Here is an 18704-nt window from a genome sequence, read left to right on the forward strand (position 1 = left end):
AGGAAAGAAAGAAAGAAAGAAAGAAAGAAAGAAAGAAAGAAAGAAAGAAAGAAAGAAAGAAAGACCTTTACGAAGTCTATTCGAACTCTTGCTTAACTATACATCATGCGCCGTGGTAAGTCAGTGGTTATGGCATTCTGTGGTTGAACGTGAGGTCACGGGCTCGATCCCTCCCCCCGCGAGAGTCGCATCGCGCGCACCCGGCCCACAACGCCTTTTTTCGTGTGCTCTCTGTTTGGCGCCCATTATACGCGTGCGCCAGCTGGGGGGAATCTGTACCAATTCTAGCCCGAATTTAGATTCTTCTCACTGCGAATGTTGGTTGTAACAATGATATTAATTTACTTGTCTCAGAATTTTACCGGACACGTTTCGCCGCGGTCGCCAGCTTGCAAGGTCTGCTCGGTTATTCCTGCAAAGCTTCAGCTTGAGACGTCTTCATGAACGGTTAAAAACTAAGAGCGCGACGAAGAGGAATGCAGGCGACCTAACATAAGCTATGATTATCAACTGGAAACGGGGAGCGAAATGCAACTAAGAGCCCTGAAATTTGTTGAGAGCCGAGGACTTTCAGTGAGTGGGAGACCATGCTCAAGTGAGCTGCACGCCATATAGAACAGATAATGAAGCAAGTGTCTATTTTACAGCGAAGCTGTATATGGCTAACCCGCCGTGGTTGCTCAGTGGCTATGGTGTTGGGCTGCTGAGCACGAGGTCGCGGGATCGAATCCCGGCCACGGCGGCATTTCGATGGGGGCGAAATGCGAAAACACCCGTGTGCTTAGATTTAGGTGCACGTTAAAGAACCCCAGGTGGTCAAAATTTCCGGAGTCCTCCACTACGGCGTGCCTCATAATCAGAAAGTGGTTTTGGCACGTAAAACCCCAAATATTATTATTATTATTGTATATGGCTAGCCGATTCGGGTCCGTCCGTCCGTCTGTCGCCTGTACGCCCAAAACTCCTCCAGCGCAACGCCATGCGCATGCGCGAGAACAGAAAAGAGAAATAGAGGCGCGCGTAATGACATCGTTGCTCTCCGTTGCAGCCAAGCGCGCGCGCAGCAGTTCCTCTCCGGCTCCGAAATTCGTAGGCCACGCGTCATGCGTACTCCTGAGGAGCAGGCAGCTTCCGATCATCAACGCCGCGAGCAGAACCGGGAACGAGCTCGTCTACGCCGTGCCGATGCTGCAGCCCGGGCACAAGAACAGGCTCGTGCAGCCGAGCGCAAGCAGCAACTGCGTACCGAGTATCCGGCAGCCCACCAAGCAGTCGCCTAATGAACCGTCGGGATTAATTCAGTGATAAACACCGGGGCCGCACGTTGCAGGTTCGCCCGTTAACCATCTGTACGGAGTGCTTGGGCGGTGATTTTTCTTTCTTTCCATATAATTGTACCCTACGTGGTGGCGCGCTGTCTACGGTATTCTGCCGCTGAGTGCGAGGTCGCGGGTTCGATTCGGCGCAATATTATTCGAAATAAATCTTGCACTGTATCATGCAGTTAACGCTCTGACTGCCAACGTTCAGCACCGCTGTTCGAATCCAGGTGGGACACTGCGCAGCTTTTCGTTTCTTCTTCATGTTTTTTCTAAATAGACGTCTCTTAAATTACTTCCAGATTCCTTCCGCGGACACCGGCGCAGCTGGCTGACATCCAAACGACTAACGGAATGTGAGTATAGCAGATATTGTTGTAAAAAAGTGGAAACGTATGCTGTGTAATTACAACAAAACTCAGGTGATCAAAATTAATCCAAAGCCCTTCACTACGGCCTCTCATAGATCCAGTGCTGCTTGGGACAGGCACGTACCCAGGAAGGGGGGAGGCGCCCTCCTCCCCCTCCCTTGCCCGCCCACGCCACCACTCCTCGCACACATTCCTAAAGCGCCGCCAAATCAATGTTGAGTCTCGACAGCTATTTGGCGGTCAACATTTTGCTGTCATTTCCACTCCTTTTGGATGGCGGTATAGTTATCGGCGTCTCCTGGGGTGTGAAGGCCAGTTTTCTCATAGATTAGGTGCCCGCGCGATTAGCTCTATAGATGCGTTCAGTTGTCACCATCTGTTCAACGGTAACACGCATCGCTGTTGCTTCGTTAGTCCGACCTTCTTCGTTTAGACTGATCCAAGAACCAGGAAAGGGATTCGGTTCTTAGCTAGCAGGTCTGTATGCTCTTATAACGAGTTGTGGCCGGAGAGAACGCCAGTTGCGTTTAACTTTTCCTTTGCTTCATTATTTCCTCGAATGACGGCTCGCCGCGACGCTGGCAGATCCTCGGAACCATATACCCGCGATATGGGTTAGATAAGGTGGAAAATAAAATCACGCGAAACAGCGTCCATCATCAAACCCTGCAATAACCCTTAAACCCATAAGCAATATGACTGTCACCCGTTACCTCGTCTGGTTTTCCCCCGATTGTACAGCACTTTTCACGCAAAATTGGAAACTGGAAACAAGAGTCGCAATGAGTTGAGAAATTAAGCGAACTATACTAAGGGAGAGAGCTAAGGCAACAACCAAACAGGAAGTAAAAGCAAAAATTAACAAATTTATCCGTTGTTTGTGAAAATATTTGTGCATCAACATATTTCTTTTTAAAAATCAAGTAGCGAAAACGCCACCGGAAGTACAGAACAATTCCGCTTGTTTTGAATGACGCTTCTACAGTTATCCGTACAGCCACCTGACGTAGCCACTTCTCTGCTGTGCTTATGAGGGTGTTTTTCTAACCTTCCGCGGTGGTTGCAGTACGTCTAGAACGGCAGCGTCCTGCGCTCTACGCGGTTATACGGGACCGGCAGCCACGCATCGTTACGCAACTTCACAAATAACAATACGGGTCGGTTTGGCGCTTAACTTGGTAGAGCAGTAAACGAGTGATCGAAAAGAACTGATTGTTCCGCAAATATATATTTCTCTCTAATTCTCCCAGAGCTAATTAAAAAGAACTACAACATAAGTCTGCAGTGAAGCCCCGCCCACGCCCTCATAACCGCAAGCCATTGTTCCTCCGCGAGGCTGCAAATGATTCGTACTTCAAACTTATCCTGTTACCCAAATAAGACGGTAACCACATAAATAAAATTATTAGCATGTAAATTTATACGGTTTCCCTCGCCTATTATAGCGGAATGGTGAATGCCTGATAATCTATTGAACTTGAATGCTTGCTTCACTGCAAATATTTATTGTCAAGTTGCACTTCAGTTGGCAGTGAATTTTCATGAGTAAAACGGGCTCAGCAGTGAAATGAACTGTAGAGCAGACTTTTGAAGAGTGAAATGCTCAGACTCCACACACTTTGTCCATGTCTGTTGCACACCTCATTGCTTCCGTCGATGAAAAGGCTCTTTATTAACAACAGACGCTCCGGAGGTATCAAGTACAACGCCATTTTGAAAAAGCCGCATGACGAAGATTTTTTTCGCTTCTATGAGTGGCTGGCGGAGTAGCACAACCGTGCGCGGTCCGTGTGCCTCGGTTGCCAAATTGTTTTGAATTGTTTTGTCTAAGTTTTCTATTAAAATCTTTATTTTACATTTTCGCTTGTTTACTTGTTCTTGGCGGTGTTCTTCCTGCGCGAGTCCTTGTTTGCCAAGTTAGGGAGAGGTGTGCCACACAGACGTACCTGTGAGATACAGCTTATTTTATTTCTCTTTTGCGGGCTTACGTGTGTCTTTATGGCGAACGGTGAGCGTCATTCACATTTGTACTAGTAAAGGTACCCCCTTCCCCTCATTTGCTTCGAAAAGTTACCTTCGGTTGGGCCACCTCCGAAAAAAAAAAGAATCCCGGGTACGTGCCTGGCTTGGGAACATTAAAATCAATCAATAAATAAATAAATCAATCAATCAATCAATCAATCAATCAATCAATCAATCAATCAATCAATCAATCAATCAATCAATCAATCAATCAATCAATCAATCGAATGAGCCTCTCATAACCCCTTTATTATTCTAGCTCATACGCAAGCGAGTGAACGATTCACTGCGCGTGCTGTAGGTCTGCAAGAGAGAGGGAGGAGAGAGAGAGAGAGAGAGAGAACAAAGAGAGGAAAGGCAGGGAGGTCAACCCGACGAGCGTCCGGTTTGCTTCCCTACACTGGGGGAAGGGAGAGGGGGAACAGAAAGAGGAAAGCGGGATAGAGGGAACACTTGTGTGTGCTCGCAGCAAAGCGCCTGGAAATCGGTCAAGTCAAAGCAGGTGCTCCGCCGATAAGTCGACAACTGAGCATGGCGGCTCCTTCAGCAACTGTTTTCAATAATCCAGCAACGAAACTAGAAATCGCGAATCGAAAAAAAAAAAAAACTGCGCACGCGTCACGGGGCCCGTCGATGTCAACGCACGGTAAGGCGGTGTTAAGTTTGCGCGCCGAAATATGAACAAACCTATACGTGCGCTGAAAAAGTATCCGGCGAAAAGCAAGGAATCTATAATAAGCTCGACTGGCGCCACCGACACGGTGTTTTTTTTTTTTTTTTTGCGAATCCGGAAATGACGCTTACCAAGCGCACCGGGTCAACTTCACCGGGTGGGGGGGGGGGAAAGGGGGGGAGTGAGTTCGGCCCATCTTGGCCCAAAGTGTATAGCGGCGGTTTCCTCGCGTACACTGTTTACACTGTCGCACCCGGTCGGCGTTGAACCGCGGAGAGAGACGGATGAAGGGGCCGGCAGAAACAACAAACCGAACCGAAACGCGGATTACGCAATTCCACGAGGCAGTGATGAATTGCGGGCGAAAGAAACAACAACAACAAAACTTTAAACGGTAAACAAGCGGGGCCACTGCGTCGTTTATATTTACGCACGCATAATACAGTGCCGCGCCCGCGCGGCCATGTTGCTAAAATGAATAAACGATCTCTCTCTCTCTCTCGACTTGCGGCCGTTTTCCCCGAAAGTTATATACACGGTGCGTCGCTTCGAGCGATGTTATTACATTAGAAGCCGCAGCTGTTTCAGCGGCCTGAACCGGCAATTGCTGCAACTTCATTTTTTTTTTTAATTGCGCGCGTTCCACCAGCGTGTGCGTCGTTTCTAAAAGCATTTCTAAAAGACATACAATAAAGTTGTATCCATCCATCCCGGGAAACCGCGTCTTGATGAGATACCGAGATTTATTTATACACGCATCTTGCGCGTTGCGATCTGTCTGGTGTATCTTGCGCATCTGTGACGTGCACTGTGCTTGCGTTTCCATTTCTCGCCCTTCCCATCTAGAGTTTCGTGGCAGGCTTGACAGCGCCTGGCTAAACTCTAGGTGGATTCATAAAATAGCTCCATTTCTCTCTCTCTCTTTTTCTAGAAGCGTTCGTGAGTTCGGACGATATAAGAATAGATAGCTAGATCTGTTTCTGTTTTTTTTTTTCGATCGCGTTTACGTCCGTACGGCGGCGTGGTGTCCCCTTGGGGGCAATTATTCGATCATCTGAGGTGAATATTAAGGCCTCGGGTGGCAGATCGAAACAGGCACCCCCTGTCTGTGAAGGATCGAAGACGCGGCGTCGAAACGCGCAAGCTGGAAAGAGAAAAAAAAATTAACCTCAGAAAATAAAGAACGAAGGTGTGACGAAAATGTAAAAGTAACGAAAGGGGCCCACTCTTAAAACGACGGCGATGATTTAGTTTCGAGCGTCCGAGGGCAGAAGAGAAGCGGAAGCCCCATCGATTCACTCCAAAATAAGCACTCAGCGCGCTTCTTGGTCGATTTGAAATCGTTGCCCTTTCCTTCTCTTTCTTTCATTTATTTCTTTATTTCTTTCTTTCCTTTCTTTTTCGTAATTTGAGGTGGCGGCCTCAGCTGACCCCGATTGTAGGACGAAAGACTATTTCGCGAGTTCTCGCGTGACCACGCGAATCCTCGATCCGTTTATTGTGTACGCCTCGGCCCCCCAACTCCGCCACCCTGCTGTATTCTAATTTCTTTCTTCTCTTATTATCGCCGTTTTTTTAAAAAAAATTCTGTGTATCGTTCGAAGACATTTTAAGTTTCGATTGTTGACACACGTGCCTGGCTAGCTCTGTCCCTTAATAACCAGCGATTTAAGATAAGAAAAAGAAAAGAAAATGTGGCGTGTTGTCCTTTACTCACGTCTCTCTCTCTCCCTCTCTCTGTACTCGCTGATGTTAGTTGACCACTGCTGCCTCATGCAGTAGACAAAGGTCTGCAAGTACCGTGCAACTTTTGCTGTTGGTTCTGACTTCACCTTTTTTACAATCACGTATAATTCTTCGTAGTTTGAAACGTTCGTGTTGCTAAACTGCTAGATAGATAGATAGATAGATAGATAAATAGATAGATAGATAGATAGATAGATAGATAGATAGATAGATAGATAGATAGATAGATAGATAGATAGATAGATAGATAGATAGATAGATAGATAGATAGATAGATATAGAAACTCTGCCACGTGCCCTTCACATGCAATAACATGACACCTAAGAAGTGTGCGATGGTTGCGAAAACTGATAGGATATTTTAATTTGAGCAATACTAAAGTTGGTCTCGAGAGGCCGTGTTTGGCGCCACCGACGTTAGCTGACGGCATGACGCAGATCAAGATTTGTTGGTGTCGTGTAGCAGTGAAGCTAAGTATGATAACGTCGGTCATAAAAACAAACACGAATTATGTTCGTTTTTATTGCGATAGCAATTACACTCCATCTTTGCCGTCGCCGTGATGTTCCACATAAAGTCCAAGGGCAGTAACACCGTCACAGCGCGCCGTGTGCTGTATGTGCGAGTCAAAGAGTGCGAGGGTGAGCAGACGATCGCGGCTCAATATCGCGCGCGCAAGGGAGGAAAGCGGGGAGGAAGCGCGCTCTCCTCCTTCTCGCGCAGGGAACCGGGGGGAATGGAAGGTAGTGGGGGGAGGGGGGGGGGCGTTGCTGCTTCGGGCAGCGAGTGCTTATGGCGGGGCCGCGCTAGGTCGAGCGAACTTTATCTTGAAAGTGATCTGCATTTTGGACAGAGTCTAGGTGTGCTGACGGCTCGTAGCTTTCCGTCTGCTGTGTCCTCGCCGCTCAGTTTGCGTTGAAGCGATAGACAGCCCGAAGGTCACTTCGCTCGCTGATGCTGCCGCCCTTCCTTACGCCAGAGTTTTGACAGCGAGCGCCCGCGGTCATCGAGTGTGATGTGTGCATGACTGCCTGTGCGCGTTGACACCATGCTTGTTAATTTAGTTAGTAAGAGAGTGTTTACAAGTTTACATGGCCTGTAAAACTACTATACTAACTTATTATGGCTGTGTACTAAGTTGCTACTGCAATCGATGCTTCACCTTCAGAAAGAAACTGCGATTTTTTCCCCTCTTTTTTGTTGTTGAAACAGTTGAGTTTAACCACTGAACTAGCCACCCCTCCTCTTTTTATGTAATGCCTTCGGGTACTTAATGTGAAAAGAATGCAGAAACTCTGGTGGAGTTGTCCAAGTATGGCTATAAACATACCAACAAATTTAAAGGGGCCCTGAACCACACCTCGGGCTTGGTGAACAAACATAGTCCGCGGATGGCATACGCTGCTGTGAATATCGCAGCAGAGTTTTGCAGTCTTACGCGTTGCGTGCAGCTCGCAAGCGGAGGGATAAGTGCCCTTTCTCTCAAACGCTCTAATTTCAATACAAGCATGCTCCTCGCTCTCTTGTGGACGCTTTATTTCGTCACATAGCCGATTCCCGTACACGGCTGCTTTTCGCCAATAGCGACGTCAATCAAAAACGGTGTTTGGATCAGCGCGATTCTTCCTGCTATTACTGCGTGTATCTATTGGCGAAATTCAATAAGCAGGCTGAAGTGAGTGAAAATGTGCTTTCAAATTTCGATAATAATTACGTACTTCCGGAAGACGCCGCCGACTGCCGTCCGCTTGCGCTGGGCCGCGTCAGCCCGCGTAGGAAACAAACTTTGGACACCCTGCTTATCGCTGTCGTAGCCGTCAGGTCTCGCCAACATCGACTACTGTTGAATGCTCAACTATAGCCTCTATCCACGCCAAATTTAGGGTCAGACCATACTTACGCTTGCCAGCGCGCGCTCACTCGTGGCCGCTTCCTGTTAGACTAGGCGCCCTGGCTGACTAATTGGTGGAGTTTCAAAAAAAAAAAAAATCATGCGTCATTCCACTCTGTGAAAATGGATGACCAGCGTGTTTAGCGTGAAGGTGGATGACCAGCGTTTAGCACACGACACAGAGGTGACACAGAATTTTGAACAAAGGTACGATTTGCCGTGACCTTTATATACGTTCGCGTGGACGACGAGACGGCCGCCCCGTGGAGCCGGGGGAAACTAGACGCGCGTGACGTTTCGACGGCAGCGCCACCACGGGAGAGCGGAGGGAAAGGAAGTAGCACGCAAGCGCTTGGAACGCCGACAAAGAGAGGGCGGTGCGAACGTAGATAACTCCGACGCGGGTCAAAGTGTAGTATCTGTTTTTATAACATAAATATCTAATACGGGTTCAATTTGGATCCAAGATATCCAACTTATTTTTGCAAGTTGGCGGAGTGCTTGAAGCCTGCTTCACCTCCGCCGCGGGTTGGCCCGGTATTGCACCGACTCCGGGATCGGCCCACGGTTTTTGCACGCGAAGAACAAAAATGCACGGAACCCTAGTCCATAAACAGCTTCGCTGTAAAACGCACAAGTTGGATGTGGCCGCTATCCATCGTTCAAGCTGGCGAAGCACACAGCCGGTCCGCACCGCGTAGCGTGGTCAAGCTGCTGCATGTGAGGGCGAGCACGCACTCAAGCCTTGTCGTGCACAAAGCACACGCTGCGAATACGCACTACCGTTGCGTGTAGCTGCAGTCTGCCACGTAGCGTAGATACCGCGGCCGCCGCGGAGTGCCGCGGCGAGTCCACTGGCGAAGCTCATTCCGGCTCGCCGACGACAACCGCGTTTGGGTTACGTCTGACGTATCGTAGGCGCCAAAATCGGAAGTGGCGTAGTCGTTGAGGTCCAAAACCAAATTTGAACTGCGTGCTGCGGTGACACTTAGAAGACAGAGCGTTGTAGGCGCTCACCCCTCCACCGTAGCGTTTGCAGTGCAAAGTATTGGAGTGGAAGCACCGCGGATGGAGTCGTTGTTTGATTTCCGATAACTCCGCTTCTTCTGAATGCATTGAACTACTTTTTGCGGCGAAATATTTCTGAAACAGCCTATTTCGCTTCGGGTGACTTTTTCCATTTCGGTAAAAAGTGGTTCAGGGCCCGTTTGAGTTGGTACACCTCTAAATTTCAACTTGGCCCACCACAAAATTTAAGTTGGCCCACCTCCATATTTCAAGTTGGCCCACCCGCAAATTGAAGTTGGCCCACCGGCAAATTTGAGTTAACCCACTCGTAAACTTACGTTGGGACAACCACAAATTTCAAGTTAGCCAATCTCCAAATTTCAGTTGGCCGAACTCCAAATTTCAGTTGACCCTATCCTAACTTTAAGTCGCCCCGCTACCGAATTTCAAGTCACTCATCTATCCATTTAAGTTGGCCCATCCCAAGTTTCAACGTGGTCAAACCCCAAATTTCAAGTTGGGCCACCCCTAGCATAAGCTTCCCCACGTATGTTCTATGGAGCCCTATGTATCCCTATGGGTATTCGATTTCTTTCTTTTGCTTAATTTTTTTCCTTATCGCTTATAAAGCAATCTATCTATATTTACACTATCACAATAATTAAATGCCTTAACTTTGCAAATTATGCATTTTTTGCGCAGCCACAAGGCATCATACTTTTTGCATGACGGAGCTAGGGTACTCGCCAAAGGATGCTTACGCATTAAAAAATTCACCGCCCTTCCACTGCTGTAAAAATGGGTGAAAGCGAAGGTCGGGATTCGCGGCTCTTTGTTGTCGTAACGCCTCGGCTTCGTACTCCCTCACGGCGAGGTCGGCGACGGGCCCTTTATCAAGCGATTTCCTGGCGGCGTTCATCAAACGCCGACCCATCGCGGCTCCGATAACGTTCTAACGCGAGAAACACTCGTTCCTCTCACGTTATCTAGACATACGACTCCTGTTGGGGGAGAGAATGAGGTCAGTAGCGCGGCAGTATTGCTTGTTTTTTTTTTAGCAATCCGTGCATGTGTGCAGCTCTGAGAACATCAGGTGGCGTTCATCAAACGCCGCCTGTTCTTCGGCCGAACGCACGACGCGCGGCCGACCCATCATCGCTCCGATAGCGTTCTAACGTTAGAAACACTCGTTCCTTTCATGTTACCTATACACACGACCCCTATTGGCCGAGAGAAAGACGTCAGTGGCGCGGCGGCACAGCAGCATTCTCCGTTCAACGGGTCTATTGATATTTTTTATTGCAATCCGTGCACGTGCGCAGCTCTGAGAGCAGCTGTTTCTTTAGCGTTACATCACCGGCTCAGGCTAGCGTATACAAGCTTCGCTTGATGGTGGTGGCAGTGATAAACTTTATTTAAAGGGGGAGAGGCAAGGAGGAGGTGGCTGAGGGATCGGGCTCAAGTAAGGCCTTGGGCCTGCTTGGCCTTCTCCGCCCAGTCCACCAGTACAAGCTGTCGGTCGACGTCCTGGGAACTGAGCCAGGCGGTCCAGTCAGTCTCGCTGCTGACCGGGGGATGAGAAAACGGGAGCGAGGTGCATTCCCACATATGTGTGTGAGCGTCAGTGTTTGTGAACAGAGCCTACACAGGTCGCTTTCCTTGCCCTCTGTGATGTTGGTAATGTACTTTGGATGTGGGTATGTGTTTGTTTGAAGTCGCCAAAACACGACCGCTTGCGTTTTATCGAGCTGCTTGGCCGGTGGTGGGAGAGTGCGACGCCTCAAGCGATGCCTACGGGCTATTTCGTGATACGTCTCGCAGGGTACCTCGTGTCTCTCCTGCTCGTTCGCGCCTTCCGCATCTGCGGACGAGGTTCGGCGCTCGAGATCTCGAGCCAAACTGTGAGCCAACGCGCTGCCGAGCACATCTGCGTGAGCGGGGGTTCACACGAGGGTTTTCCAGCCGCTCAGTGGGCGCCGCGTGAGAACACGGTAGGCCTGTTGGAAAATTCTACCGCGGACGAAATTGCCGATGGCCTGCTTAATTGCTTGCTATCGCTGATGACGGTAGTCGCTTCCGCATGCATGACCATGGCAATCGCGGTTTCGTCCGCTTTCACCACTCGGCCAGCCGTGATATGTCTTCTATCAGTCGTCCGTTTTTTTTTTTATCCGCTACCACCGCGGTCATGAGGTAGCCGCAAGGGTGTCGCGCCGCGTCCGTGTAAACCATTCCAGCCAGCGAGTGGTTTACACTCCAGCCGCTCCAGCCTTCAGCCTCCAAATGGCTTTACTGCGGGCCTGCCGGCGGCCCTGATGGAACTCGGGGTCCATGTTGCAGGATAGAGGCGGGGCGTAAATATGCTCCCTGACGCTTCGTGGAATGCTAACGTGCTCTGCAACCACGGGGATGACCTCAAGATTGGGCTTCCGGAGGACTGTGCGGCCCGCCGGGGTTAGCTAGAGACGACATACTTGGCCTGTGTGGTGAGCGTCTAAGAGCTCCTCGGTCGCGCTGCACATGCCTAGAGCCTCTAGACTTTGCTGTGGCCGCGTGGCACGGAAGGCCCACGGCTGCCGTTGTGGCTCTTCTGATCATTGTGTTTAATTTAGCTATGTCTGTGGCTGCGAGTTTTACATATGGTTGAATTAACACAGCAAGCTGGGCGAGTTCGTCATAGAAGGGTTGCGCTGCCCGCCCTTAGGAACATGACATATGGTGTCGAGTACATGGTTCTGTTGGTTATGTATGCCTGCACAAGTCGAAGCAGATCGCCCTCGCTCATGCCGTGGTGCCGATTAGCCACCTGGCGAATGATGTGTAGTCTGTAGTTGATAGCGCTTTGGGGTTTCTGTAACATGAGCCCGCATCGCGGCGTGTTCCGAAAGTTTAGCCCCAGTATCTCGATACTGGGGCACTCCGGGATGGTAAGTCCTCCAACCCTAAGATCAAGGAAGCGCCTCCCCCGTGGTATTCCTCCGGAACAGCTCCTTCTGCTGGGCTCGATCAGAAGGTATTCGGATTTCTCCGGTGAGCAGGTCAGGCTCCTTGACTCCGCATAAGCTAGTACGAAGTTGATGTCCCATTGCATGACATCTCGAAGAGTTCGTGGATCATCCGCCGCCGCCCACAACGTCACGTCATCAGCGTAGAGGCTGTGGTTAAGCCTGGGGACAGAACCCAACAGGTCTGGGAGTCCGCGCATCGCTGAGTTAAAGAGAAAAGGGGAGATGACTGATCCCTGCGGCGTGCCTCGGCTCCCCAGCTCCATAATGTCAGTTTCATGTTCGCCGACTTTGATCCAGCACTTCCGATCGGTGAGAAAGTATTGGTACGCTCGGTTTCCGACCCCCAGTTGGGTCAGGCCCTCGAGCACCGCTGCCTGGGCGACATTGTCGAAGGCCTTCTTCAGGTCGAGGCCCAGGAGGCACCGGAATCGGCGTGCGTCTGACGGACTTTCGGGTTGCATCACCCGCCTTAACTGAAGGAGTGCGTCTTGAGTAGACAGGTGGTGGCATGAAACCGAACATGCAGTGGGGGAACTCGTAAAGAAGTGTGTTTCAATAGCATTACTAGGGAGCGAAGACATATGCATTCCTTAACTGGCTTCGTTAGATGCGGTTTTAGCAGTGCCTAGGAGGCGCTGTGTTTTAGCAAGCAACCCCCTATGCTGCCGAAATTGATAGACGTTTTCAGTGGAAACATATAATTTCAGGCATATTTGCCTTGCTTTTGGAATTGTTAGTTTAAAGGACATAAATAAATCTTAAATATTATTTTCTGTAAGTTTTTACATTAATGTTGTTCATAATGAAAATTAGATATAAAGTCGAAATTTGCAGACTAGCCAGAGCAATTGTGGGGTTTTTTTATGATATCATACATTAGCAGTCGGCATGCGTCTGGCTCCGTAAACATTGCCTGTTCCGTGTTGTTGTTCAATGACGTTTCCGCTGCAATAGCGAATTCTGCGGCGCTCATACCATAGAGAAAATGCTTATACTCCGTTCCGTACAAAGCAGTCAACGCTGAGGACGCTACGCGAGAAGTTCGTTCAAGAAAAGTTATTGGCAGTACTTCCTTTCCACAGGCATCCGGTAACATTCCCGCTGCAGAAGCGAATTTTGCGTATACACATAGTCAAGAGCACTTATGCTCCGTTCCACACAAAAGCCGTCAACGCTGTGGAAGCTACGCAAGAAGTTCGGTCAAGAAAAGTTATTGGCAGTACTTCCTTTCCACAGGCATCCGGTAACGTTCCCGCTGCAGAAGCGAATACTGCGGATACACATTGTCTAGAGCACACCATACAACGCTGTGGAAGCTACGCGAGAAGTTCGGCCAAGAAATGTTATTGGCAGTATATTTCCTCTCCGCAGGCATCCGGTAACGTTTCCGCTGCAGTAGCGAATTCTGCAGATACACAAGGTCACGTGCACTTGTACTCCTTTCCGTATATAGCAGTCAACGCTGCGGAAGCTACGGAGGAAGTTCGGTCAAGAAAAGTTATCACTCCGCGCGTTCCGTCCATGCTTCGCTACGCGCTAGCAGCATTCGTTCGCGCGACCATGCACGTGAGGCTCCTCGCTACGGGTTGCAAATAATAAAAAAAAAACCCAAAAGAGCAACGAAAATAAAAATGATCTAAAACAACGCACCAGCAGCTGTACACCGAAGAGTGTTTGTTTCTCAGGGTTAGAACTTGTTTCATTCAATACTGAGCCTATTTTTAAAAAAAAAAATTGGCTGGGGCTTAGCTAAGGTTAAGCCTGGATATCTCGAAGCGAAAAGGTTCGGTGATGCTTATGGTTTAGCTTATGATTATGCTTTATGATTTAGCCTATGGTTATGCTTACGGTTTAACTTAAGGATATGCTTTGGTTAGCTTATGGTTATGCTATACGTGTGCCTTGCGTAGTTATGCAAATTGCTTATCAATGATATATACCATAAGTTATGCAGGATTATTAAACTTCTTTATCCATCATTGTTGGGCACATTGTCCTGCGATTTCTGTACAGCCATAAACACAGCTCTCTGTATCGGTAATATCACTCTCTTCTCCTTCCATGTTGAATGCGCACGCCTATTCTCTGGCAAGCGGTTATATAGTCGGCCTCCGCGATAAACACGCGCTTGCGACGAACGTCAAACGCTGACGCTTAGCGCGCGGCAGTAGCCACCTGCGCCGCGCGTGACGTCACGCGCGGCAGCGGCGAAAGGTCAGGCGACGGAGCCGGCGGCGGCCACCTGCGCCGACTCCGAACACGCTTACGGAGCCAATTCCGACATACGCCGGCTCGCGCGAAGCGCGGTGTTGACTAGCGTAGTGGAGCTTTTCGCTTCAAAACAGTTGCGCATAATTGCGGTCAAAGAAACCTCCTACATGAACACAACAATCAAACCCCGACCCTCAGTCCCCAGCAGCTGCGAAGCAACTGACCACGGCGGTGGTCAGACCTGCGACGCAGCAGAGGGTGCTAAGAATCACTGGCTCCGGACAGGCCGCCGTTGGAATATGAACCTGGCAACGTTTAACGCTAGAACGTTATCTAGTGTGGCGAGTCTAGCAGTGCTATTGCAGGAATTAGAGGGCTGTAAATGGGATATAATAGGGCTCAGTGAAGTTAGGAAGCCAAAAGAAGCATATACAGTGCTAAAAAGCGGGCACGTCCTGTGCTACCGGGGCTTAGCGGAGAGAACTAGGAGTCGGATTCCTGATTAGTAAGAATATAGCTGGTAACATACAGGAATTCTGTAGCATTAACGAGAGGGTGGCAGGTCTTGTTGTGAAACTTAATAAGAGGTACAAAATGAAGGTTGTACAGGTCTACGCCCCTACATCCAGTCATGATGACCAGGAAGTCGAAAGCTTCTATGAAGACGTGGAATCGGCGATAGGTAGAGTGAAAACTAAATGCACCATACTAATGGGCGACTTCAATACCAAGGTAGGCAAGAAGCAGGCTGGAGACAAGGCAGTGGGGGAATATGGCATAGGCACTAGGAATAGCAGGGGAGAGTTATTAGTAGACTTTTCGGAACAGAATAATATGCGGATAATGAATACCCTCTTCCGCAAGAGGGACAGCCGAAAGTGGACGTGGAGGAGCCCGAACGGCGAGACTAGAAATGAAATAGACTTCATACTCTGCGCTAACCCTGGCATCATACAAGATGTGGACGTGCTCGGCAAGGTGCGCTGCAGTGACCACAGGATGGTAAGAACTCGAATTAGCCTAGACCTGAGGAGGGAACGGAAGAAACTGGTACATAAAAAGCCGATCAATGAGTTAGAGATAAGAGGGAAAATAGAGGAATTCCAGATCAAGCTACAGAACAGGCATTCCGCTTTAACTCAGGAAGGGGACCTTAGTGTTGAAGCAATGAACGACAATCTTGTGGGCATCATTAAGGAGTGTGCAATGGAAGTCGGTGGTAACTCCGTTAGGCAGGATACTAGTAAACTATCGCAGGAGACGAAAGATCTGATCAAGAAACGCCAATGTATGAAAGCCTCTAACCCTACAGCTAGAATAGAACTGGCAGAACTTTCGAAGTTAATCAACAAGCGTAAGACAGCTGACATAAGGAAGTATAACATGGATAGAATTGAACATGCTCTCAGGAACGGAGGAAGCCTAAAAACAGTGAAGAAGAAACTAGGAATTGGCAAGAATCAGATGTATGCGTTAAGAGACAAAGCCGGCAATATCATTACTAATATGGATGAGATGGTTCAAGTGGCTGAGGAGTTCTATAGAGATTTATACAGCACCAGTGGCACCCACGAAGATAATGGAAGAGAAAATAGTCTAGAGGAATTCGAAATCCCACAGGTAACGCCGGAAGAAGTAAAGAAAGCCTTGGGAGCTATGCAAAGGGGCAAGGCAGCTGGGGAGGATCAGGTAACAGCAGATTTGTTGAAGGATGGTGGGCAGATTGTTCTAGAGAAACTGGCCACCCTGTATACGCAATGCCTCATGACCTCGAGCGTACCGGAATCTTGGAAGAACGCTAACATAATCCTAATCCACAAGAAAGGGGACGCCAAAGACTTGAAAAATTATAGACCGATCAGCTTACTGTCCGTAGCCTACAAACTATTTACTAAGGTAATCGCAAATAGAATCAGGAACACCTTACACTTCTGTCAAGCAAAGGACCAGGCAGGATTCCGTAAAGGCTACTCAACCATAGACCATATTCACACTATCAATCAGGTGATAGAGAAATGTGCGGAATATAACCAACACTTATATATAGCTTTCATTGATTACGAGAAAGCGTTTGATTCTGTCGAAACCTCAGCAGTCATGGAGGCATTGCGGAATCGGTGTAGACGAGCCGTATGTAAAAATACTGAAAGATATCCATAGCGGCTCCACAGCCACCGTAGTCCTCCATAAAGAAAGCAACAAAATCCCAATAAAGAAAGGCGTCAGGCAGGGAGATACGATCTCTCCAATGCTATTCATAGCGTGTTTACAGGAGGTATTCAGAGGCCTGCATTGGGAAGAATTGGGGATAAAAGTTAATGGAGAATACCTTAGTAACTTGCGATTCGCTGATGATATTGCCTTGCTTAGTAACTCAGGAGACCAATTGCAATGCATGCTCACTGACCTGGAGAGACAAAGCAGAAGACTGGGTCTAAAAATTAATCTGCAGAAAACTAATGTTTAACAGTCTCGGAAGAGAACAGCAATTTACAGTAGGTAGCGAGGCACTGGAAGTGGTAAGGGAATACATCTACTTAGGGCAGGTAGTGACGGCGGATCCGGATCATGAGACGGAAATAATTAGAAGGATAAGAATGGGCTGGGGGAGTGCGTTTGGCAGGCATTCTCAGATCATGAACAGCAGGTTGCCATTATCCCTGAAGAGAAAAGCGTATAATAGCGGCGTCTTACCAGTACTCACCTACGGGGCAGAAACCTGGAGGCTTACGAAAAGGGTTCTACTCAAATTGAGGACGACGCAACGAGCTATGGAAAGAAGAACGATAGGTGTAACGTTAAGGGATAAGAAAAGAGCAGATTGGGTGAGGGAACAAACGCGAGTTAATGACATTTTAGTTGAAATCAAGAAAAAGAAATGGGCATGGGCAGGACATGTAATGAGGAGGGAAGATAACCGATGGTCATTAAGGGTTACGGAATGGATTCCAGGGGAAGGGAAGCGTAGCATGGGGCGGCAGAAAGTTAGGTGGGCGAATGAGATTAAGAAGTTTGCAGGAACGGCATGGCCACAATTAGTACATGACCGGGGTTGTTGGAGAAGTATGGGAGAGGCCTTTGCCCTGCAGTCGGCGTAACCAAGCTGATGATGTTGATGATGATGATGATGATGATGATGATGATGATGATGATGATGCGGTCAAAGGAAAAAGAACCATTGAACTATATCCAAGTGCAAACGAAGCCGCTGCAAGAAGTCTCTCTATAGCCGCCACAGCGTTGACTACTATGTATTGAACGGAGTACATATAGTTTCAGGCATACTTACCTTGCATTTGAAGCTCTTACTTTAAATGACATAAACAAACCATAAAAATTATTTTTGTACATTTTTGCATTAATGTTATTCATAACGCAAATTAGATATAAAGACGAAATTTCCAGACTACTCAGAAGAAGTGTGGGGGCTACTCGTGGTATTATATTGTAGCAGTCAGTATTCGTTGGCAGTCGTAACAGTCTTGCTCTTTAAAAAACCCAAACTCAAGGGCAGTTAGGCCTGCCTACGTGTATGAATGCGAAATCATTGCTACATCTTCCCGATGACGACTCGTTTTACGAAACGTGATGGCATTGTTTTCACATTGCATCATTTCTCGCATCACGAGGAGTATTTCCGCCCGACCGGACTTCGATGCTCCCCTGCCAAGTCGGAGCTCCTACTTTACAGAAAAGAGAAGGGAGGGAGACCCAAAGATTGGAAGCCAGTCTCTGAAAGCAGCATCAGACTCCGCACTTGTAACGGGGGGGGGGGGGGGGAGGGGTGATATTCAGGGTCGACGCTATTCGGGTCCTGGGCATGTTTGTCGAATTCAACGGCGGGAACGGAACTGCTCTCCGCAAGATCATCGCAAAGACGGAAAACGCTTTCCGCCTCGTTCGCAGAATCGCAAACCGGCATCGAGGCATGAAGGAAAACAATATTCTCAGGCTGATCAATGCCTTCGTACTCTGCCACCTCACGTACACGATTTCTATGCACAACTGGTTCAGAGCGGAGCGAGGCAAGCTCAACGTTCTTATCCGCAAAATAGTCAGGAGGGCTCTCGGGCTACCCATCAGGACCCATACCGAGGATCTCTTGAAGCTGGGGGTACATAACACCACCGAGGAGATTGCCGAAGCCCAAGAACGCGCGCAACTCACTCGCCTGACCACCACAGTGACAGGTAAACGCATCCTCGAAGAGCTCAGTTACCACCATGCGCGATTCCCGATGGTCAGTACTCCGATCCCCAGGTGCATTCGAGACAAGTTCGTAGTGGCCCCTGTGCCCCGAAACGTCCATCCCGTCCACAACGAGGGAAGACGCAAGGCCAGAGCAGCAGCCATCCTCAAACAGATCAAGCGACACGACATTAGCGCAATCTTCGTCGACGCTGCGGAGTACAGTGACGGGAAGACCTTTGCCGTCGTTGTGGTCGACTCGAGTG

General features: G+C 48.8%; 1 protein-coding gene and 1 pseudogene across 1 annotated transcript in view; one reads left to right on the forward strand and one right to left on the reverse strand.

Moving 5' to 3' along the window:
* Window positions 1-18704, reverse strand: part of LOC142575736 (calmodulin-like) — a 166730-nt gene that overhangs the window by 72356 nt on the left and 75670 nt on the right. The window lies entirely within an intron of this gene.
* On the forward strand, window positions 8413-8594 carry LOC142576952 (U2 spliceosomal RNA; annotated as a pseudogene).

Source organism: Dermacentor variabilis, chromosome 3 (genome assembly GCF_050947875.1).
Source record: "Dermacentor variabilis isolate Ectoservices chromosome 3, ASM5094787v1, whole genome shotgun sequence".
Lineage (NCBI taxonomy): Eukaryota > Metazoa > Arthropoda > Arachnida > Ixodida > Ixodidae > Dermacentor > Dermacentor variabilis.